Below are 24,760 nucleotides of genomic sequence, written 5' to 3'. Positions count from 1 at the left end.
CTCCTTCACAGCAAAACAAAACTTCGCCGATGTGGTGCGCAGGGGCGTAGCACCGCACAGCACTCCGGCACCTGCCAAGGCCGCTCCCACCGAGCCTATGGCAGGGTCAGCGAAAGCTGCCCTGTCACTGCCAAAGCAGGGACCGCCGGTCCATGGGTCGGCATCCCGCAGGACCTCCCCCCGTCGGGAGAGGCCTGAAACTAACACAACCGCGGCTGCGCGGTCCTCCAGCACCTCTGTTGAGGTGATGGATACAACACCCACTCCGCCTCCATTACAGCGGCGGAACAGCTCTCTTGAGCGAAAAAAAGACAGGCCCCTCATAACGGGTTCACCTCATAAGTAAATCTCCTTTCATTTTCTTTTAAAAACACAAGCATGGCTTTTTTAATTCAATGGAATTGTAGAGGACATATGCGGAATTATAGTGACATAACACATATATTAGGGTCAATGTTACCCATAGTTTTATGTCTTCAGGAGACCAATCTTGGTCCACAACATGTCCATATCCTGAAACATTATCAAACTTTTAGACGCGATCGCGAGCAGGCAAATCGACTCTCAGGAGGCGTCGCAATTGTCGTCCAAAGCGGCGTCCCTGCTCGAGAAATAAAGCTCAATACAAAACTAGAGGCAGTTGCAGTCAGCATCGTCAGCTATAAAACACTAACAATCTGTTCCGTATACATTCCTCCACATTTTACATTAACAGTCCATGATCTAGAAGAATTGATAGATGAACTTCCAGAGCCATATCTGGTAGTTGGGGATTTTAACGCTCACTCCCCTTTTTGGGGAAGCGAGCGCTGCGACTCTAGGGGGCAAACAATCGAAGATTTTATCCTCTCAAATAACATCTGTCTTTTAAATACAGGAAAAGCAACTTATTGTTGCCCAAGCTCGGCAAAAATGAGCTTTCTCGATTTAGCTTTCGCATCACCATCGCTTTTTACAGATTTTAAATGGGATGTTTTAAATGACCCTCTGGGAAGTGATCACCTACCTATTATCATCAGCCTCTCATCGTCTACTGCAGTCATCCCCACAAGACCACGGCGCTGGAAACTTCACCTCGCCGACTGGTCACTTTTTACAGCAAGTGGCACACTAGAAAAAGAATTTTGTGAAGATCTCAGCATAGACGAAATTAATGGAAAATTTACTACATGCATAATATCGGCCGCTACACTAGCCATACCACAAACAACAGGACTCGTACACAAAAAACAAAGTATGGTGGACACAAGAATGCACATTGGCAAAAAAACAACAAAATAAAGCTTTTGGCTCTCTGCGTCGGTATCCCACAGCGGAGAACTTGATTGCCTTTAAGAGGGCCAAGGCCAGAGCGCGATTCGTTCGGAGAAATGCCGAGAAATCCTCGTGGCAGAAATATGTGTCCTCTATAAACAGCTCAATAACCTCAAAAAAAATGTGGGAAAAAGTTTGAAGATTCAGTAGTGACCATACCCCTTTCACACTTCCTCTGTTGACTACACCCGGGACACAAACATCATTAGAAGAACAGGCCAACATACTAGGTGAGCATTTTGCTGAAGTTTCCAGTTCGTCCAATTACACAAACACGTTCCAGAAGTACAAAGCAATAGCAGAAAAACAAAAACTTCCATTTGCAGCAGGTATGCACGAGGACTACAATCAACCCATCACACTTCAGGAATTGATCAGGGCATTATCTTGTGGTAAAAAGACAGCAACAGGCCCAGATAATGTGCATTACGCTATGCTCGCCCATCTTTAACAAAATATGGACAACTGGGAATATACCTGAGGAGTGGAAGAAAGCAATAATAGTACCTTTTCTGAAACCCGGAAAACAACCAACAAGTCCTAACAATTACAGACCGATAGCCCTCACCAGATGCATCGCTAAATCTTTCGAAAGCATAGTAAACATTAGACTGACCTTCACACTTGAATCTCGTCGACTCTTAGATTTACATCAATGTGGATTTAAGAAAGCATGCTCGACCACTGATCACCTTGTCCGCCTAGAAAACACCATCCGAGAGGCGTTCATCCACAAACAGCACTGTATCGGTGTCTTCTTCGATTTGGAGAAGGCATATGATACCGCGTGGAAGTTCGGCATCCTCCATGACCTAGCAGATCTAGGGATCCGCGGCAGGATGCTGAACTGCTTGAACGACTTCCTGACTAACCGCACATTCAGAGTCCGTCTGGGAGCAACTCTATCAACGACATTCGCCCAAGAGAATGGCGTACCCCAGGGATGCATTTTAAGTACGACACTCTTTATAGTAAAAATGAATTCCTTGGCCAAAGTAATACCTAAGTCCGTAATGTATTCAGTTTATGTAGATGACATACAGATAGCATACACTTCTTCCAACATACTGTCCTGCGAGAGACAAATACAAATCACACTAAATAAACTGGCTGCTTGGGCAGAGAAAAATGGATTCAAGTTCGCCCCTCAAAAAACAGTAGCTGTTTTATTCTCATTACGACGAGGCCTACAGGTCGATCCCAATCTGTGCTTGAATCAAACCACACTGCCAGTCAAACAGGAACATAAATTTTTAGGCGTCACTTTTGACAAGAAACTTACATTTCTGTCACACATTAACAACCTGAAAAAGAAAGCATCCCAAGCCCTCAATGTATTAAAGGTACTCTCGCGAAAACGGTGGGGGTCCGATAGAGCATGCCTATTGCAAATATATCGCTCTTTGGTGCGCTCCAAGCTGGACTACGGGTGTGTGGTATATGGTTCGGCAAGAGCATCCTACTTGAAACGACTGGACCCTGTTCATAATCTTGGTTTGCGCCTATCAACTGGAGCTTATAGAACATCCCCGGTAAAGAGTCTTTACGTTGAAGCTAATGAGCCCACACTAGAGGATAGAAGAGTCACACTAACATGCACGTACATCCTAAAAACCCGTTCTCTCCCTAAACATCTCTGCTATCCCATTGTTACCAAGTGCCCATCTAGGAGATTATTTAACAATAAACCACAATCCATCCGGCCACTAATAATGCGCTTTGAAGATAAATGTGAAGAGTTGGGAGTACTGGATGCCCTGCCGAATATTGCACAAAGACATGAATATCTACCACCATGGTACAGCCTTCCTTCAGTGTGTGACTTCACATTGACACACTTAAACAAAGAGAAAATACCACACGAGCACATACTGCAAGAGTTCTTTGCACTACAAGAAAAATATGACACTTACACCGAATTTTACACTGATGGCTCAAAAACAGAAAGTCATGTCGGAAGTGCAGTAATTCAAGGAACAAATGAAAAAATGATACCATTGCCACAGTATGCATCGGTATTTACTGCGGAGTGTTATGCCATCTTTGTAGCTGTAGAACAAATAGTAAAATAAAACATAAAAAATAGCATCATTTACACCGATTCACTCAGTATGCTAAAAGCGCTGCATTCTACAAACGCTGCTGAACCCATAATAGGAAAAATCATACATAACATAGTTAAAATTACAAAGCAAAAACATAACATTATATTCTGCTGGGTCCCTAGCCATGTTGGAATTTTAGGTAATGAGAGAGCAGATGCTTGCGCAGCACAAGCTAGAATTGGCCATATAAAACAAGTTAACATACCACAGAGGGATTTTTCTAAATTACTGCACAGTAAACTCAGGAATAAGTGGCAGATTGCATGGGACGAACAAACAAACAACAAACTACATTCTATAAAACCTGTTTTGGGAGAATGGAGATCATGTACACATCAGGAGCGTTTCATAGAAGTTATTTTGTGTCGACTACGCATTGGACACACACACCTTACTCACAACTTCTTACTGACAAAAAAAGGCAAACCTCTCTGCGAAATGTGTGGCGATGAACTCACGGTAAACCACATTTTAATTGTATGCAAAAAACTGGAACAACTGAGGAAAAAATATTTCACAACATTGTACAATGAATACATCCCACTACACCCCATGTTACTTTTAGGAGATCAAGCACTGGTTGATTTTTCTAGCATTTTTAAATTTCTCAGAGAAGCCAATGTTTTATACAAACTTTAGATATAAAAAGCGCAACCTTTAACAAAAGCTCTAACCGTGTGTTTGGCGCATCATAGCCTAAGTTGCTTTTGCGCCATTAAAATCAATATAACTAACTTAACACCTGGGGTCGGCAAGACCTGGGGAGTACTACCTGTCGAACCTCTCTGCCAGAGGCGAGATGGTAGATGTGGCACAGCAAACCCTTTTCAACAGAATACGAGTACGAAGTGCCATGCTTGCCATGAAACACCTTTCCTTCTTTCACCCAACACGCCCTCAATGACTCATTGTCTCTTTGCTCTGCTTCTAACATTTCTTTGGTGAACTTCATGGACCAACGCTTAAAGCAGTACTTTCCCTCCTTCGTCCGGAAACTTCCTTTCCAGCCAACACCACTTTTGGGCCCTTGCCAACACCATTTTCACTGGCAAACTCGTCATTGACTATGTCAGGACATAATTTAGCAATGCCCTTCGATTTCTTCCAATTAATATATGGGTTGGACGGCTCACAGGCCTCTGGTATATTTCCAATTATGACATCGTACAATGGTGTCTCCATGCATTTTACCAGGGCCGTGCCAGTGAAATAATATGTTTGATCATAAAAGGTTGTGGCCAATTACTACACCAGGGTGGCCAAATCCTGCTCTGGTGAGTGTGCGTTGTCGGTTCGGGTCACCGGGATCAGGCCGCACTCCACGCCCCCTAATATATATATATATATATATATATATATATATATATATATATATATATAACAAGAATAGAACTGCAGCACATCTCATATCTACCTCCACTTCATGTCCTCCAGCAACTGCTTTCTCTAGTGGCACAGCAGCCATATTCCCTAACATGAAAAGCCACGCAATGTGCAGTGTGTATTATGTACACAGCTGAAAATTGCAAGAATGGTAGCCAAGAACATGTGCAATGTTTTGTATATTATATTTTTTCGTATCGATTTCTGGCTCTGTGCAGCAGATTATTTTTGTTTTGCTTGTATACTTTTTGTATGTGTGTGTTACTAGCATATTTACTGTAAAAACTCACACATAATACAATGTTCTTTTTTTCCGGATTTTAGCATCTCAAATTTCCAACTCACATTATACTGTATTTACTCGAATGTAACGCGACCACGATTGTAATGCAAGGGTTGACTTTTCGGGTGTGAACAGGGGAAAAAAATACGACTGTAACGTGAGGGTAGACTTCGGGCGTGCGACAGAAAAACCGAAAGAACCCGGATGTGACGCGAGGAACCGACATCGCACAGTTCTGAGGGTCAAAGACAACTTTATTGAAATACAAGTCAAACAGGCATTCCTATACACCCCCATCCTCACGGCAGGAAACATGCGACAACTGTCACAGCGACTACAGCGTGGACTGCAGCTACGAAAATAACAAACATGGCCGCCTGACTGTTTGGCTGGTAGCAAGAGTAGTATTTTATTTTTGCGAAGTTATTTAGAATATATCACACGAATAAAGAAATTGCTACAAAGTTACACGAGAAAAATATTATTTAGAAGTTTCAGACACTTGTAATTTTGAGTGGATATCCTCACCGAGTCTTTGGTTCGAGATAACACATTTGCTCGGAGACTGCGGGCAAGTGAGTTTCGTAAACTCATTCGATACCAAATGTCGTTTTCAGTAAATGTCACTATATATTTCTCGTGTTACAGTAAACTAGCCCAGCTTACTCCTTTGTTAAACTAGTGTCGTTTTGAATGAATGTCATTCGATGGGAATGACATTAAATTTGCCATTTGGCAAGGGTATTAGTCTTCATGGTCGTCATCAGTACTGCATTTGAGGTTTGTGCGGGGCAGTCGCGACTGTTTCTATCACCATCCATGCGGCATTGTAGCCAGTGCTCTTTAGGCACTTGTTTGACAATGTAGTCAATATAGCCATCATCACAGTGGTTAGATGGCCCGTAGAGAGGGCTACATGGTCAAGCTGCAGGCCCATGTCCTGTTTAGTTATTCACCCTACTGCAATGTCCAAGTTGTGTCCACATGTCTTCCAGGTGCTGTAAAACATGACATTCACTTTTTCTAATAGATAGAGCAAGTCCTCGCACAAGCCAGTGACAGCTTGCAACTCTTACTGCTTGTGTTCAAAACAGTCAGTGATGTGTATCTTTTTCCAATGTTTCTCAAGAAAAGTGATGGGCATAGTCTCAGTGACCTTTTCTTTCTTGGGCCACTGAATGAGTGGCTCCAGCCTGTCAAAGCAGGCATCAAGCCGTGTATCTCACATGGATGACCTAGTTGCCTGCAACGTGTGGAACTCGCATGCAGTATTTTGCATGCAAAGCTGGAGGCGAAATTGAGTGAAAAACACCCTCGTTTTCTCTTAAAGGGGCTCTGAAACAACTTCCGAGGAGAGCATATCAACCCGCTCAATCACTACATTTTGTTGCCATGAAAACCTGAGCCACATAATACACTTCTACATGCAGCAGAGGACCCACAATCGCGCGTGAATGTTGCCGAACTCATTCCAGCAACTTATTCATGCTCGCATCTGCGTATAAATGTTGAGAGGTTGCTATTGGTTATGTTCTCTCAGACAACCGGCAGCTACCATGGCCGCGGCCAATAAGCCGCATAGCTTCAGTGGTCAGAATGCTCCACTTCCAGAGGTGGGGCCGGCAGAGGATCGGCAACCTCCCAGCGTGCAAAAAGTGATGAGAGGAGAGGTAAAGGCGCGAAGACACTGAATTTCAAATTTTAGCTTCAGATAACTCAGCTTCTACAAAGACCACTAAAAAAAATCTTGCTGAACAGTATTTGTGAAGGGGCATGCTTTAACATCCCACGCATACTGCAGCTTTATAGAGCCCCATTGAGAGCCCCTTTAAAGGGCGAGCGCCCCTCTTAGACATTTTTCTTATTTATGGATCACTTTGGATGAAACTTGCACTAATTATATTTTGGCATGCTGATTATATTTTGGCATGCTGAAAATTTTAACTGAAAGAGTACATCAAACTTTTGTTCACAAAATCTCAAGTTAACGCGTTCAATAAATGCGTTTGTAAATTTTGCCTCATAATTATTGTGTATAAGCCTTATTGCACACTTCAGGAGTGTATCTTCGTAACAATAAAGAATGGAAGCAAATAGCACAAGTAATTCAAGAGGTAACGCTCCTCCAAAATTTCATCACCCTAAAGATTGCAGTTCTGAGAAAACGCGGAAAAACGTTTCAAAGCAGAAATGGTTAGTACGTGAACTAGAACAAATGTTCATGTTCCATACCAATTTGAACCAAAGTTAGACCTTCAAAAACTTCTGAAAGGAAAGGACCATTTCGGTACCAAAACAATCTTTGCAGTAAATTTTCCCGTGTATCATTTACCTTAGTGTCACAAGCTGCATGACATTGCCTTTTTAGCAAAATAAACTAATTATAGCAAGAGTAGGACCAGAGATTGATTTCGGTTCCAAAACTGCAACACCATCCAAATTAGGGAACTGTGAGGAGCACACAAGTCTCATAGTATATTTATTAATCAGGAAAAAAACGTAAAATGCACCAGGCACATAGTCTGGGTGCATGCTGTTGCAGTGCTTTTTTTCTGCTGCTTTAGCAAGGCCAAGTGAAGCTGCCTGCTTAGCAAAACGTGCTACGCTGCAGGCCTATTTCTTCAGCCCTCCTGGAGCGAGTTGCTGCCGCATCCATCTCATGTTCTTGCAGAGAGCATTGAAGAGCAGCACAGCTTCTGCTATGGCTGCCTCCATAGCAAACAGTGACGCATGCTGCTCTTTATGAATGACTGTCCAGATGATAGAATGAAAGCTCTGGTTAGTTCTGCGTCTTCCCCCGCAGGCACCTCTGCAGCAGGCTCTTCTCTGACAAGCGATTGTAAATGGGCAGAAGAGCTTCAGCCACATCACTTGGCAGGTTGTACTTGTGCTTGGGTGACGTGATAAGGTGATATGTTGCCATCACGGCTCACTGCATATGATCCAAATCACCTATATTAGATCTTAGCGCCCGGCCATAATGTGCAGTCAGCATGTCAATTACCTCAGCTGTATGTCATCCCCTGCCATCTAAGCCTTGTTTGCTCTCACCCTTGTGCTTTTGCAAGAGGTTGCACAGTGCTGACCCCATGCGTTTCCATAGGGTTTTGCATCTTGAATGGCGTTGAATGTGTTGCAATCCCCATCGCACAAAATGGTTGTGTAGTGCAGATTTTTTTGTTGTAGCGACCTCTCAAATAGATTTTTTCCTGTCTCCACCTCCATTTGTCCAGACTTGTAAGTGGTGTTTTCTGGTACTGGTGGCACGATTTCCAACGATCATAGCCATCAGTGTTCGGCTTAGGGCCAGTCTCGCATCCCAGACAAAAGTTGGATAACACCACATTGTCCAGGACATAACCATAGAACAATTGTACTATGGCACCGATGCTTATATGGGATGAATGCCTGCGCGTCATTCACGTGCCATCGTAGCACACGGCACCTTGTACCCAAAACACAATTCTTCACCTTCACCACAGCTTGTTTGGCCTGTGCCATAGCGGTCGCAGCAGCTCGGGTGGCAGCAGATTGAAGAGTGGTTTTCAGGTGCTGCTGAAATGCCTTACTGTGCATTCTACGACGAGATAGTCCCATCACCGAAAAGATGACCTTCATCACTGTCTGGCCATTACTGGTTGACAGCATAGCACGACTGGCCAGAGTGTTGACCTCGAAGGGGTTCCACTTTCTTGTTCTCTCAACCCTTGGTGAGTTCTACTCTGCCACGATCTCACCACAGTTGTTGCACAGTATGGCAAGTTTCACAGTGAGGGCATGCGCACAGTCCCCTGCTACCAATCTCACAGATCCACGACATGTTTTGCACTGCATAGCACCAAGAGGAACGTTTCCAGTGTAAAGGTTTACAACTGTATATGACGCAGCTCCGTTTGCGGCCGATGCTGGGGTCGCATCACTTGAATCGCCGAGGAGCACGGTCTTTCGGGCAGTCGCCGGCGTCGATTCTAGCTGATCAAGCGTAGCTTGCTCATGGGCACTTACTTCCATTATGTCACTGTTTGTGACGAGTGCAGTGTCAATTCATGTGCAATTGCAGTCGGCACGAACATCGCCATTGTCCAGCAGAGTCGGAGGCGCGCCGCTGCCCGCAACAAGACTGGCAGGCAATCACAGAGCATAGACGGTTGCTTGTTGATCACCACTCACAGGATGAAACGATGCCATGTCAATAACACTGAAAGAGCATTGATGCTGAAGTGCGGCACACTGTTGTACAATTCCAAATATTGACATGAATGCAAGGAATGAATGATGGCAGACCAGTATAGAGAGCTGCTCTTTCACCATAATTTCTTAGACCTCTGTGTTGTGTACATGAAGCTCCTTCAGCAAGTCTGCTATATGATCAGCAGCACTGAGCTCAGTACCTCAAAGGCCTTTTTTTAACTCTGGCTGTCAGAACATCATTAGCATCTGATGGCATTAACAAAATGAAACAGGTGCTTATTTTGCCATGGGTGTGGAAAGGAGGCTGAATACTTCCAATCTAGGATGATGTGTCTCACGGCTTTCTTTGTAGCCCATGAGTAAAGTTACCTGATGTGAAATGGTGGTTTGGCATTGGTTTGGAGAAGTAAAGACTACCCTGCAGATGCCATGAATTCCTTAGCCCTTTCACCTTAACTCTTTCGCTACCGCAGAAATATGGACGATTTGGAGTGTACGGAAAAAAAATTTTTAGAAGTAACAAACCCAGCGCATATTGCAACACATGGTATTGTAGCTTATTGCACTTCTGAATGAAACAAACAGCATAGTTATGTGTGCAAAGTGCTTGAACATTTATTAGTCAATTGTGACAAAAACGCAGGAAAAGTATACAGAAAAAACAAAAATTACCTGCTGCACTAAGCACGAATTTGATTTGAGGAAAACTGGAATATACAAACTGGTTCACATGTTTATAGCTGTCATTCCTCCAAGTTTCATGTCTGAGAAAAAATTTTTGCACTTTCCACAGCCAGTCAAGTCAGCAGTCATCACCGTGGTGCTACTGTGAAAAGCAATCACGTGAAGATGTGAATCAGAGGCAGACTTGACAGGTGCTGCACATAACGTCTGATCTTTGTTGATGTTTTGTTCTCTGATAGCAAAGCTTGCAGTTCCTTCTTTTTCCATTTTTTTTCTGGTTGGTGACGAATTTATTCTATGGGAGGATTGGAGGCGGGGACTTCAACTTCATTCATACTAAGATTTGTTAAATGAACTGCGTCTTGATAGCCAGCTGATCAGATTTGTCATTTTTGGCAAACTGGAACATCAGGATCGATGAACTTTCATTGATGTGGTTCAGAAGCCATGACACTTTCAAGTCTTGCCAATAGATGCAGCTGTCACAGAATCCTCCGTGTCCGCTACGTGCAGAAAAATGAGCAAACCGAAAAACTGAATTTGCGAATGTTATTTGATGGTTGAAGGGCAGAATAGATGATTCCTTTATTCCAATGCAGATATAGTCGCGGCAGGTCAACAATTCACATGTGTATGATGATTCCAATGAACAAGTCCAATGGACTCGCATCTTCCCATGAACCATCATGCCGAGCGTATGTTTGCCTGTCCAAAAACTTCTTCCAAGCATACTTATTAATGTTTTCGTACAGCGTCTTCATCTTCTTCGTGAGGAACATCAAGGAGCCGAGAGGTCAAGGAAATCTCCTAACGCCGCTCCGCAGCGATGCGCCGACATGGACACCTGGCCGTTGTCTCGGTCGAAAAAACGCAACGCGACCTTGAGCATTTGGCAGATTGTCTTGGCCATATGTTGTGAAGGCCCTGAAGCACTAAAATAAACCACTCTCAACAGTTGCAAACCGCATGCACTATAGAAAGCACAGAGCGAATGAAAACAAAACTTACATGTGAATACACGCTAACGTTCCTGGCCCCTGAGACGAAGTCTGGCTGTTGGAACCGAAATCTGACATTTTTACATCATTGCCTGACTTATCACCACTGATTTCGTTGCAAAAACTGGAACCGACACCAGCCGAAGCGCTCTGTGTCGGATTTCGAGGAGCGCACGGCGACGCGGACGCCATGTTCGCCGACTGATGTTGCTACGGCTGTTTAAAGTTTCATTTTACACGGTGCCCTCTCATGTTCAAAACTGAAAACAAAAGCTACAATTATGAACTTGGTTTTCATAAAAACAACCTAGATGGCGCAGCATGTCCACAAGAGCCGAAATGAATGTTTGGCGGCTCCTTCAATACGTCGGTCACATATGCCCAGTCGCCTATGGCACGGTAGCGAAACATTTAAGTGCCCTTATGGGTCTGGAAAGCCATCCGTCTACAAACACGTGAAAGATAGCATCGCGTTTCGGCAGCTTTGAGCCTGAATGAACAAACAGTACAAAGATTTGCAGCAATATAATCATATGCATAAAAATGTAACCATGTATTTAATTACTGAATCATATAATTTGTCAGTTCTCTACACTTATGAAGCCACACCACGTCTAAGCGTCAGTTCAACCGGTACACACCTGGGTGTAGCAATTCTGGTTGTGAGGTTGGCTGTCAGCTGCAACCATTCAAGCATAGGATCAAGCTTACACACTTACGCCAGCACTTGTGTTTCCCTAGACGACACTGCAGTAATTAATTAGGCAGTCTGCTCTTACAGTAGAATCTAAGGCTTTTATTGGGCTAGTTTGTTTATAGATGCCAACAGAGTAACTAGCACTAAAAAGAGACCTGTCTCTGCACTGCTAGAGTTGAACCTCTTCCGCATAGAGGCTTTTGTGTTGGTGCATGTAAACTCATCAGTGATACATGCCCTGCCACTCAAACACCTCAAGGCAAAACGTGCAAAACAAAGGTTTTTAAGAATAAATATTGTAAACAATGGGCATTCTGATCACAAGTGAATTTAGTAAACAACCTTTGGCATCAACAATGGCATGTAACATATTGCATGTCACTGCTCTAGTTCAGGTGACTTTTGCACCTGGTGACACCAGCTTGGTTTGCTGGTGTCACTGTATACAGCTTGGTCAATTGATGGAGCTTACTGGACAACATGCAAAAGTAACTGAAATTCACTTTGCTGTACCAGGAACATGAACACAGGCCAAGGAAATAACAGAACACATGTTTGTAGTTTGGTCTATGTCTGTGTTACTTCGGGTGTCATTTTGGTGTACAGCACGCAGCTTCAACTGCATAGGCGAAAGCAGACATCACTAAGCTGATTAAATCTGTGTGGCGCCTTTCACTGTGCTGCCTGCCACGAAAATGATTGCCACTGTGGCTTTGAGTGCAAGCTCCCTGTAGTAATGGGTGCAAGGCGTGCTAATTACCACGGTTCTTGGCGTTCAAGATTTAACAAGGGAAAACAGCGCAGAAACACGGGACTAGGAAGAACACGACAACATAGTGTTCTTTCTTGTCCCATGTTTCTGCACTGTTTTTCCTCGTTAAATATGATGTACCAACTTTTCCAAGTCTCTGCCTTAGCACAATTGGCCGCATGATGCCAGGCACAGTACAAGGCATGGCGGCTGCAATGTTTTCAACACCTCCAGCCAGGTATGTGATAAGCCGTGGTGACGTTACTGATAATGAAGGGTAAAGTATAGTGGAGGGTAATGAAAGATAATGAATGTGAACCTCGGGGCCATGTGCTGTGAGCAGTGCACATACAGAATGAACTTCGAGACACTCGTGCATGAACGTGCGGGGATGTGCATCTTGCAAAACCAACCCTGCGTGTCCGTTGGGGACTTAGCAGCAATGAGCGGCCTGATGCAGTCAGATGCGCGCTCACCAGCTGGTAGGTGAATTTTTAGCCATTTGATCTGTACAGCTTAGTGCTTGTGTACATTGTTGACCTCATTGTGGTTTTTGTTTTAATTCGGAATGGATGTGAATGCTTGAGGTAGCAGATGCAACCTCAAGTTAGCATTATCTTGCCCTCTTGCTAATGCTGTTTTTTATCTTGTATTGACAGCACCGAGTAACTGTGCATTTTGTGCCATTACATGGTCTGCTGAAACTCTGCTTGGTGTCTTGTGGAATGACTTCACATGGCCCCCCCCCCCCCCCACGACGCAACAAGACTGTGCAGGCTGGAGGAGGAGATAACACGTTTCTAGGTTACACGTTTCATTAAGCGTTTCGGGTTCAGCCTGCAACAACGGACTTCTGGATGCCAAAAGCTACGACTTGATTTTGAGAAGCTGGTGGCATTCCAGCGCTTTGTGATCAAGAAGCGGCTGGAGAAGCAGTACAGTCTGGGTCAAATCTGTAACGCCGATCAGACCCCAGTGTATATCGACATGCTTGTGGTGTACATAGTCAGTGAGAAGGGCACAAAACAGGTGAAAGTAAGAACTGCTGGGTATGAGAAGCAATGTCTTACCGTGATGTTATGTTGCATGGCCGATGGACAAAAATTGCCGCCCTACCTCATTTTTAAGTGGAAAACGCTTCCATCCGGAGAGTTTTCCCTAAAAACGTGTTGTGTGTACAAGAGAATGGATGGATGAGTGGCGCACTAGTCGAAGATTGGGTCAAGACCATTTGGCAACGTCGTGCCGGGGCCCTGTTGTTCAGAGTCACTCCTAGTTCTCGACTCCTACCGCGGCCACTTTACATATGACATAAAGTCGGTGCTTTGGAAAGGCAGTACACACATTGTGGTGATATCCACAGGAATGACGAACCAGCTACAACCGCTCGACGTTGAAATCAAGAAGCCCTTTGAGGATAGGCTGCGGAAACACTACAACAACTGGCTGATGCTTCAGGACCACCAGCTCACACCAACCGGGTGCATCAAGCGTGCTTCGCTTAGCCAAGTGGCGAACTGGGTTGCCGTGGCATGGGGAGGAAATTCTGGCCGAACTGATTGTGCGGGCCCTCTGCAAGTGCAGCGTCTCGAATGCGCTGGACAGAAGCGAAGATGATGCGCTGTGTGAGGTAGCCAGCCAGAAAGAGGACAGCGATGTTGATGAAGACGATGAGTGAGCATTTGACATGCTACGACGAGTATCACAAGCCTAATAAAAATATCCCGATGTGTAGGGACTGCCTGTGCTCCAGAGCGTGCTCATTAAAACAATAACCAGCTTATGTAGGACGGTTCGCATGGTGGTCCTACTGGCACAGGCAGTAATGTACCCCTGCACTATGAGAACTTGGATAGCACAATTTGTTGTCTTTATCTGGAGAAGACAGTTTCGTGCTCAGGCAAAAACAAAAACTGAGGGGTTATCGAGGCTTACTTCACCTCCAAATGGGGTGACAACTGCGTCGGTCCGCCTTCATTATCTCTAGCAAAGCAAGATCGAATTCTTAGATGGGCATATTGGGGCTTTCCATCGGTACTAATCACACATGGCTCTGTTGATACTGTCTTCACACTGCACACAATGAGTTTGCTTGTGTACTTTGTTTGTCATGGGGATAGCCTTTATAAGCGCTCCTGTTTTCAGAAAATAGTCAGTTGGAAGTTCTGTTTTGTGTGTGCGTCTTTGTGCCTCTTGTCCTGTTGTCTTCGCGCAGATTTTTTTTTGGCATTCACTAGGAACTGACTAGCCCAAAATCATGTCTTAATTCATACCAAAAAGCCCACAGTTAAGCGTTGCTGAATGTGACAATCATGGGAGTGCAGACTATGTGAGATTTAGATGTTTAAGGGAGCACTGTTGTAAGAACAGCCTTGTAACTTCATACTGATATCAACGACAACTATTTCGTATAGGAAATAAGGGTCTTACAGACTGCTGTCTTGGTTTCTTCTGCAGGAAATGTGCATTTTAACAAAACTTGTACGTGTTCTGTTTCTTCTGCAACAATGAACGGAGCGGCGACAATTCACGCGAGGCTTCTGTATCGCATTGTAATGTGCTTTCATAAGCGAACTGCCTTGCCTCGTTTTTGCAGCTTCCACACATGTGCGGTAGCTCGATATTTGTAACTGAGGTGGGGCTTTTTTACTGCTTACCCAGAAGAAATTCCCTATCTTCCAGCTGGCCTTGCTCCACCTCCTGGCGCAGCCAAGAATACCGCCATGAAAATGCGTCGTAATCCGGTCCCGGGCAGCGGGGGTCGACGTGATAATTTTCATGTTGGAGTCGCAGACCTGTGACAAAGCGCACCACAAGCTTAGTTGTGAACTTCCGCTGTTGAGGCCCGAGTTTGCAGCCAGATATGCAGTCAAAAACGGAGAGCAAAGTGTACTCACTATTATTGTGTTCAAGGCATAGTAGTCCTTGCGACTCCAAAAGGCGGACTTGTATGCAGCATTGCCCTGTGGCGCCTTAATGGCAATGAGTGTGCCATTGACACACCCAACGACGCTGGGGATGCTGCCGCGGCAAAGGACGCCCTCCTTCGCCACCGCCTTCTCTTGTGGGCTCGCCGGGAACCAAACCCAAATGTCCCACGACCCCACTAACTGTGGCTGCAGACACCCACTGCACAGACTTGCTGACCGTGGGCTTGGCTATGCTGACGTTGGCGTCATTGCCCATGGCGCCTTGGATTCCGCCGGTGGCGAAGAAGCGCAGTGCGCACAACACCTGTCACTGCACTGACAGCATGTTCGCCCACGCACCTCCCTGTTCATCGGCGAGTTCGTTGCACAGACACTGCAATCTACTTCCTCAGTTGAAATTGACGTTGAGAGAGAGAGAGATAAAACTTTTTTTGTAATTTGGGAAGGTTGCTCGGGCAACTTGGGTGGCACCCCTAGTCAAAGGCGCCACTGGCTTTCGCTGACTGACCAGACTTGCTGAACCAACTTTAGTTGCTGATCCAGGGCCTCACTGGTCAGGGCCACCTCCCATATGTCGGGTTGGACATAGTTAAGTGTTTTACTTTGAAAAGTTAAGAGGTTACTTTGAACCCAAAGCCCCAGTATCCGGATCTTGTCCGCTTCATTAATCTTGCGTCCTCCCAGGAAAAGCTCAACTTCTCCTGGGGATGTGTAAGGTAGTTTGTGGAGTCTAATGACCTCAGACTTCTCCGGGGCACATTCCAGACAACTTTCTGCAGCAAATTCTTCAGCCCTGTGTATGGCTTCTTGTAGGGCTTCTTTTTGGGCTAAGGAGCCGTGTGTAGCCCATAGAGTTATATCATCGGCATAGACCGTGTAGCCTATGTCGGGCAGCGTTTGAAGCTTTCTTGCTAGTTTTAGCATGGCAATATTGAAGAGGAGGGTTGAGAACGGACTTCACCAATGCCTATGGTGGCAGTTCTGTTGGAAAGGAAAGCCTTGATGTAGTTAAAGATCCTCTCTCCACAGTTTAGACCACTCAGCTCCTCTAGGATAGCATGATGGGAGGTGTTGTCAAAGGCTCCTTTTAAATCCAGGGTAAAAGGGTTTTCTCCATGGGTGGGTATTGTATTAATGACTTCTTCGCTAATCCTTAGGAGGGCATCTTGTGTACAGAGGCCTTTTCGGAATCGCACCATAGTGTAGGGGTAAAAGTTATCTTCTATATAGTTCTGGAGTCTGGTGCGTATGATTCTTTCATACAGTTTGCCCACACAGGAGGTTAGGGAGATTGGGCAGAGGGACTCTACTGCCGGGGGTTTTCCGGCCTTGGGAATCATAGTGATGTCCGCATGGCACCACTCAGCTGGTACCTGGCCTTCCTCCCATAATTCCTTGTTAATGTAGTCTGTTAGGTCCTTCAGATGGTCATTGCTGAGGTTCCGAATTATGGCTTTGGTAACCTTGTCTCCGCCCGGTGCTGTGTTCCGCTGAGCCGTTCTTGCTGCAGCATAAAATTCAGATGCCGTTATAGGGGCTTGGCTTTTCTTGTCCTTCGTAGGTCAGGGTACATGGAGGGGTGTTCTCCTATGTACTTGCGATGCATGGCTGCTATCAGGTCTTGGTCTGTGTCTTGAAACTTATGGGCAACTGTTTGGAGAGTTTGTCTGGTAACTGATTTGGCCTTATTCGGGTCAATCATGCATCTTAAGATCGTCCATGTCTGTGCTGTGCTTAGGGTGCCTTTCAGGGAAGCGCAAAACTCAGACCACTTTTGTCTAGATAGCTGTATAGCATATGCTTGCGCTTGCTGTGTAATCTCAGCAATTCGTAGTTGTAGTTTTCTATTGAGACACCGCTTTTTCCTGCGTTTAGTGAGGCCTTTTCGAGCCTCCCATAGATGCAATAGGTGGCGATCTACTTCCGGTGCTTCTATGGTCTGTTGGATGGTTTTTGTGTTGCTTGAGTGGGCATCTTTGATTAGTTGAGTCCACTCTTGAATATTTTTAATGCCTCCTTCTGGCGGCGGGCATTCTGTTAATTTTTTCCATTCCGTGATCTGTACATTTTCCAGACCTCTTCTGATTCTGGCAGTTGGTATAGAGAGACTTCTGATCTTGTGGTCGCTTCCCAAGGATTCCTCTAAATTAGTCCAGGTTGCATAATTAATGTTCTTAATTCAGGTGAGGCCTGGGCAGGTATTTCGGCTAATACTGTTCTGGTGGGAGCGGTAGTATCAGTGACGAGCCCTAAACCTAGCATTTCCACAGCTTCAAGTAGATTTTCACCTTTTTGAGAGTCGCTTATGTAGCCCCAGGAGCTGTCTTGCATTCATGTCTCCCAGAAGAACCAAGGGGTTGTCCTGGGCTATTCTGACAAATTCTGTTAGTATAGGCAGAAAGTCTTCCTTCTTGCGGCTTGAAGGGATGTAGAGATTTAGGATAAAGGTGCTCTGTTTTCCCCTCTTTTGCGGCATAACTTCAACTAGAACATGGTTAATATCTATGAAGGGGAGTTGATGTGAGACTGTGGTAACTGATTTGGCCACTAGAGTAGCTACTCTCGGCGAGTCCGTATGCGCCATTGTATAATATCCACGAAAGTAAGGAGCCACGCGTGTTTCCAGGAGACAGATTATATCTGGGGGTATAGGAGACTCTTGAATGAACATAAGCAAGGAACTGTCCTTATTTTTGAAGGTTCTACAATTCCATTTTCTAAGTGGTTTGGTGCTTGTTTACGGGGGGGGGGGGGCATTATTACTGCTGGCAACAGATTCACAATCGCTGACGTCAGCCACGCTTTTGTGTCTTCTGTGGGCTTCAGCCCGGGGGTTGTCAGTTTTGCGCATTTCCTGACTCCCTGCGTTACAACTTGGATTTTAGAGTTGATTCCTTTTATAGCGGAGATTTGCTGCTGCATTTGGAGGGATTTTTGTCATAGCTTGCATCTGTGCCTGGATTTGGGCCATATTTGTTGGAGAGTGGGCTCTTCAAAATTTGTTTCAGGTGGAGGGCATTGAACAGGGGTTTGGGGTGTTGTGTTCTGCGTCTGAGGCTGTATATTGCTAAGGTCTTCAGTTTCCATTCTTGCTGGGGAACCGCATGAAGTGTTTATAACCACAACCATAAACAGTAGTAAAAACTAGAATAGCTCAAATGCCAAACTTGCTGAGTTGCATTGTGAAATCTTGTTTGCAAGAGAGCACAGAGTGCAGTGCGAACTCAGTGAATACCAAATGCAAAACAACAGCGGACAATCCAATGAAAACAGTGCGAGAACAGCATCGTGAGACACGCTTTCAAAACAAGTGTGAAATAACAAAACAGTGAATGTTGAATGTGGTGCAAAATGAATCGTCCTGCCAATCCCCACCCGTCTCGTACTTTTTTCGCGCATGCAGAACTACACCTGTTAATGAAACAAGGCAAGCAGTATCAAGCACCACTTTTAGATCAGAACAACACCGACAACGGGGCAAGGGCCAATACACTAAGATCAGTTTACGAACAAGGAAAACAGTCTATATCAAGCCGCCTATATATAGTCAGCGGAAACAAATGCACCTTCACTGTGCTTATAGCGGTGCGTAGGCATGATCGCACTGAATTCAAATGCATCACGAGAAAGAGTTCAAGCAGTTGGGATTGACTGAGAGCTATTACTAAATAAGAATCTGTGCCAGTTTTTAATTTTATTCTTCCTCATGTTCCACTTTGGCTCAACACAGGTAAACTGCAACTCAGGCAAAGGGATTTTCTTTTTCTGTTCGGGGCTTTCTGCACGTAATTTTATCTGTGCAGTCCGTATACCCTTTCTCTATATGGATATATGAAGGTTCACGTCATTTTTTTTCTGTTCTAATAAACATTGCCAGCATAATATGTTCATTGAAAGGAAACTATTTTTTGCCCTCGTGCGTATCTGCGCTCTGTGGACTCTTCTCAATGCTGCTGTGTTTAGTCCTGCGTCCTGGGTGTCCTCTCATGTCTATTCCTTGCTAACTACTGCTTAGGATGACTCTCTGGCTTTTCGTTTATTTTTTTTGTTTTACACTACTTTCACGTCGCCTCTACGACTGGTGTACTTCCTCGCTTTCACATGCCTCCACCTGCACTCAGTCTCTCACTCACAGCTGTACTGTGGTTGGCCGTCCCTAGCAGAGCCTTGACATGTGCGTACGTGTATTCTCATATGGGCCATGTCCCAGCATCCTTTCCTGCATGCAGTGCGGGTAGTGCAGCTGGTACTGGCGGCCGTGCGCCAGCCTCTCATGTCTCTGGGCGTGACCCCGTTCAGTGAACCTCTTCCTGCAGTGTGAGCAGGCGTGGGGTCTCTCCCCCCTGTGCTTAGTCAGGTGTCTGTTGAGGTGGCCCTACTGGGTTAACCCCTTTCCGCAGCAGGTACACAGCTGGGATTTAGCCCCGCCGTCCACACAGTGCTGCACCCTCTGATGAGATCGTCCATGTCTGTGCTGTGCTTAGGGTGCCTTTCAGGGAAGCGCAAAACTCAGACCGCTTTTGTCTAGATAGCTGTATAGCATATGCTTGCGCTTGCTGTGTAATCTCAGCAATTCGTAGTTGTAGTTTTCTATTGAGACACCGCTTTTTCCTGCGATTAGTGAGGCCTTTTCGAGTCTCCCATATATGCAATAGGTGGCGATCTACTTCCGGTGCTTCTATGGTCTGTTGGATGGTTTTTGTGTTGCTTGAGTGGGCATCTTTGATTAGTTGAGTCCACTCTTGAATATTTTTAATGCCTCCTTCTGGCGGCGGGCATTCTGTTAATTTTTTCCATTCCGTGATCTGTACATTTTCCAGACCTCTTCTGATTCTGGCAGTTGGTATAGAGAGACTTCTGATCTTGTGGTCGCTTCCCAAGGATTCCTCTAAATTAGTCCAGGTTGCATAATTAATGTTCTTAATTCAGGTGAGGCCTGGGCAGGTATTTCGGCTAATACTGTTCTGGTGGGAGCGGTAGTATCAGTGACGAGCCCTAAACCTAGCATTTCCACAGCTTCAAGTAGATTTTCACCTTTTTGAGAGTCGCTTATGTAGCCCCAGGAGCTGTCTTGCATTCATGTCTCCCAGAAGCACCAAGGGGTTGTCCTGGGCTATTCTGACAAATTCTGTTAGTATAGGCAGAAAGTCTTCCTTCTTGCGGCTTGAAGGGATGTAGAGATTTAGGATAAAGGTGCTCTGTTTTCCCCTCTTTTGCGGCATAACTTCAACTAGAACATGGTTAATATCTATGAAGGGGAGTTGATGCGAGACTGTGGTAACTGATTTGGCCACTAGAGTAGCTACTCTCGGCGAGTCCGTATGTGCCATTGTATAATATCCACGAAAGTAAGGAGCCACGCGTGTTTAAAGGAGACAGATTATATCTGGGGGTATAGGAGACTCTTGAATGAACATAAGCAAGGAACTGTCCTTATTTTTGAAGGTTCTACAATTCCATTTTCTAAGTGGCTTGGTGCTTGTTTACGGGGGGGGGGCATTATTACTGCTGGCAACAGATTCACAATCGCTGACGTCAGCCACGCTTTTGTGTCTTCTGTGGGCTTCAGCCCGGGGGTTGTCAGTTTTGCGCATTTCCTGACTCCCTGCGTTACAACTTGGATTTTAGAGTTGATTCCTTTTATAGCGGAGATTTGCTGCTGCATTTGGAGGGATTTTTGTCATAGCTTGCATCTGTGCCTGGATTTGGGCCATATTTGTTGGAGAGTGGGCTCTTCAAAATTTGTTTCAGGTGGAGGGCATTGAACAGGGGTTTGGGGTGTTGTGTTCTGCGTCTGAGGCTGTATATTGCTAAGGTCTTCAGTTTCCATTCTTGCTGGGGAACCGCATGAAGTGTTTATAACCACAACCATAAACAGTAGTAAAAACTAGAATAGCTCAAATGCCAAACTTGCTGAGTTGCATTGTGAAATCTTGTTTGCAAGAGAGCACAGAGTGCAGTGCGAACTCAGTGAACACCAAATGCTAAACAACAGCGGACAATCCAATGAAAACAGTGCGAGAACAGCATCGTGAGACACGCTTTCAAAACAAGTGTGAAATAACAAAACAGTGAATGTTGAATGTGGTGCAAAATGAATCGTCCTGCCAATCCCCACTCGTCTCGTACTTTTTTGGCGCATGCAGAACTACACCTGTTAATGAAACAAGGCAAGCAGTATCAAGCACCACTTTTAGATCAGAACAACACCGACAACGGGGCAAGGGCCAATACACTAAGATCAGTTTACGAACAAGGAAAACAGTCTATATCAAGCCGCCTATAGTCAGCGGAAACAAATGCACCTTCACTGTGCTTATAGAGGTGCGTAGGCATGATCGCACTGAATTCAAATGCATCACGAGAAAGAGTTCAAGCAGTTGGGATTGACTGAGAGCTATTACTAAATAAGAATCTGTGCCAGTTTTTAATTTTATTCTTCCTCATGTTCCACTTTGGCTCAACACAGGTAAACTGCAACTCAGGCAAAGGGATTTTCTTTGTCTGTTCGGGGCTTTCTGCACGTAATTTTATCTGTGCAGTCCGTATACCCTTTCTCTATATGGATATATGAAGGTTCACGTCATTTTTTTTCTGTTCTAATAAACATTGCCAGCATAATATGTTCATTGAAAAGAAACTATTTTTTGCCCTCGTGCGTATCTGCGCTCTGTGGACTCTTCTCAATGCTGCTGGGTTTAGTCCTGCGTCCTGGGCGTCCTCTCATGTCTATTCCTTGCTAACTACTGCTTAGGATGACTCTCTGGCTTTTCGTTTAATTTTTTTGTTTTACACTACTTTCACGTCGCCTCTACGACTGGTGTACTTCCTCGCTTTCACATGCCTCCACCTGCACTCGGTCTCTCACTCACAGCTGTACTGTGGTTGGCCGTCCCTAGCAGAGCCTTGACATGTGCGTACGTGTATTCTCATATGGGCCATGTCCCAGCATCCTTTCCTGCATGCAGTGCGGGTAGTGCAGCTGGTACTGGCGGCCGTGCGCCAGCCTCTCATGTCCCTGGGCGTGACCCCGTTCAGTGAACCTCTTCCTGCAGTGTGAGTAGGCGTGGGGTCTCTCCCCCCTGTGCTTAGTCAGGTGTCTGTTGAGGTGGCCCTACTGGGTTAACCCCTTTCCGCAGCAGGTAGACAGCTGGGATTTAGCCCCGCCGTCCACACAGTGCTGCACCCTCTGATGAGTAGCCAGGTGAGCCACTTCGCTGAAGCGCTGCCCTTTCCCCAGAGTGGCCGAGCTGGTGGAGGTTGAGACTTGCTGAGTGAAGCCCTTCTGGCAGACATGGCAAACGAAGGGACGCTCGCCCGTGTGGGTCTGCTCGTGTCCAGTCACATCCGTTCTTGGTGGAAATGAACGAAATGAGGAGGGCAGAGCACACACTGTGAGCATGTCAGCCCCACTGAAGCCGCAGTTAAGAAAAACGAAGAAGCCCACAGCATGCATATATGCTACCACACGGGGCCATGGATCTGCCTCTCATCAACTCTACTTCGTCCGGAAGGAGAGAAGAAAGAAATGGAGTATTTCTTGAAAATAGTGCAACACCAAGCTGCTGTAACATTTTCCTGCTGTAACACCCAGCTATTTCCCTCACCTCTTCCTGCCCTTCTTGAATTTAAATATTGAAACACCTTAATTGTTGGTCGCAAGTCGCAGGTGTATCTATATTAACTGTGGGCATTCGTCCCTCTAGGTTTCCTTGCCGCGATGGGTCGTCCCTAGTTTCTGGTTATTTTAACTAACAAGGGAAGGCGTCGCAGCAAAACGAGTGCCACGGACGGTGTGATTGCTGCGCGCGCGCGGGTCATAGAGCCCGATTTTCGGCTTGGGAACCCGACGCGCACTGACTGTTCGGCACGGCGCTCCGCTCGCCGACACCAGGGCTTGCCTCGTGTTGGAAACATTCTCCCGCATCTCGTCCCTTCCGGCCTTGGAGTTTCTTGCTTGCCCTAGCTTGGGCGAACGTTCGCTTGCAACCGTGCTGATGAGTGTGACAAGTTCGATTCCTTCGCGTATGTTGTTGCTAGCTGCCCAATAGATGCCTCTTTGTATCGGCCAGAGTGCTGTTCCTTCCCGCACAGAACGAGGCCCGCCGTGGTCGGTGTGGGCGTGGTTGCACGAGCGATCAAGTTGTAGGGTCCGGGCGGTTTTGAACCATGTCAGCCGCGGTTAATCGGGGCGAACATATTTATCTCCAAATTAAAACTTCACATGAAACCAAAACGGGGGGAGAGTTCAGATCTTGTCTTACATTTTATCACTCAAATAGGGGCAGTGGTCACAGCGGTGCCTTCCTTGTCCTCTGCGGGTGCTTGCGCCGCCTTTGCTTCTCCAAGTGATCTTGCGCGGAAAAGAGCTCACCGCGTGCGTCGCATAAGACACATTTCTGTCTGACCTTCGCTGTCTCGGCCATCTCTGGAAGAAAAAGCAGGTAATTTGTGAAGAGCTCGGGCCCAATGTATAATCATATTCGCCCAAGGTTTCTTCTTAGTAACAGTTCGTTTCTGTGTGAACTGACATGAAGGAGAATGGGTTAGCTTAGCTTGATAGCAGTGGACGTGAACGAATCTTTTTGGGACCCTCGTAGCCACTAGCAGCTCAGGCGCAGTTACCTATCTGCTTTTCGCCAAGAGCTATACAAGCCTCGCATAAGGAAACCAAAACGAGGGGAGAGTTCAGATCTTGTTTTACGTTATATCGCTCGAATAGGGGCAGTGGGTGCAGCGGTGCCTTCCCTGTGTCATCTGTGCGTGCTTGCGTCACCTTTGCTTCTCCAAAAGATCTTGCGCAGAAAACAGCTCACTGCATGCGTCGCATAGGAAGACAAATTTCGGCCTGTCCTCGCTGTCTCGGTCTTCTGTGGGAGAAAAGGCAGGTAATTCATGAAGAGCTCGAGCCCAAGGTTTAATCTTAGCAACAGTTCATTTTTGGGTGAAATATGAAGCGGCACTTGGTGAGCATAGCATGATAGCAGTGGACTTGAAAGGGTCTTTTAGGACCTTCATAGCACTAACAGCTCAGGCGCAGCTGCCTATCTGCTTTAGAGCAAGGGGTATACAAGCGTGAAACGGGAAAATTTCACAGGCTAGGTACTTGAGTTTTTTCATCTTGTTGCATTTAATCTGGCTTCTATGGAATCAATGATAAAGACATGTGGCCCAGGTGACAACTGGCTTTACTGACGCACATGCCTAGGGTGAGATTGCATCTCTTCAGTAATTTTGTTCAGGTGTGATAAGATTGCTCTTTGTCACCCTGCACGCAGATTGTGGTACAGTGTTACATTTTTGCACGGGACTTTCAAAGCAATGTCCCAACTGTTCGATATACAGAAGAACGCATTATTTTCTCAATAGTGTTACCTTATTACAAATGATCAGAACCACAAGGGTATAAAGCAGAGCGAAAAAG

At 45.6% G+C, this 24,760-nt stretch overlaps 1 long non-coding RNA gene across 4 annotated transcripts in view; it reads left to right on the top strand.

The window, feature by feature from the left end:
* The window catches only part of LOC144109645 (uncharacterized), a 255,642-nt gene that overhangs the window by 163,813 nt on the left and 67,069 nt on the right, over positions 1-24,760 (top strand). The gene's annotated exons all lie outside the window — the stretch shown is intronic.

This window comes from Amblyomma americanum, chromosome 1 (assembly GCF_052857255.1).
Source record: "Amblyomma americanum isolate KBUSLIRL-KWMA chromosome 1, ASM5285725v1, whole genome shotgun sequence".
NCBI classification, from domain to species: domain Eukaryota; kingdom Metazoa; phylum Arthropoda; class Arachnida; order Ixodida; family Ixodidae; genus Amblyomma; species Amblyomma americanum.
This window is presented reverse-complemented; position numbering and strand designations above follow the sequence as displayed.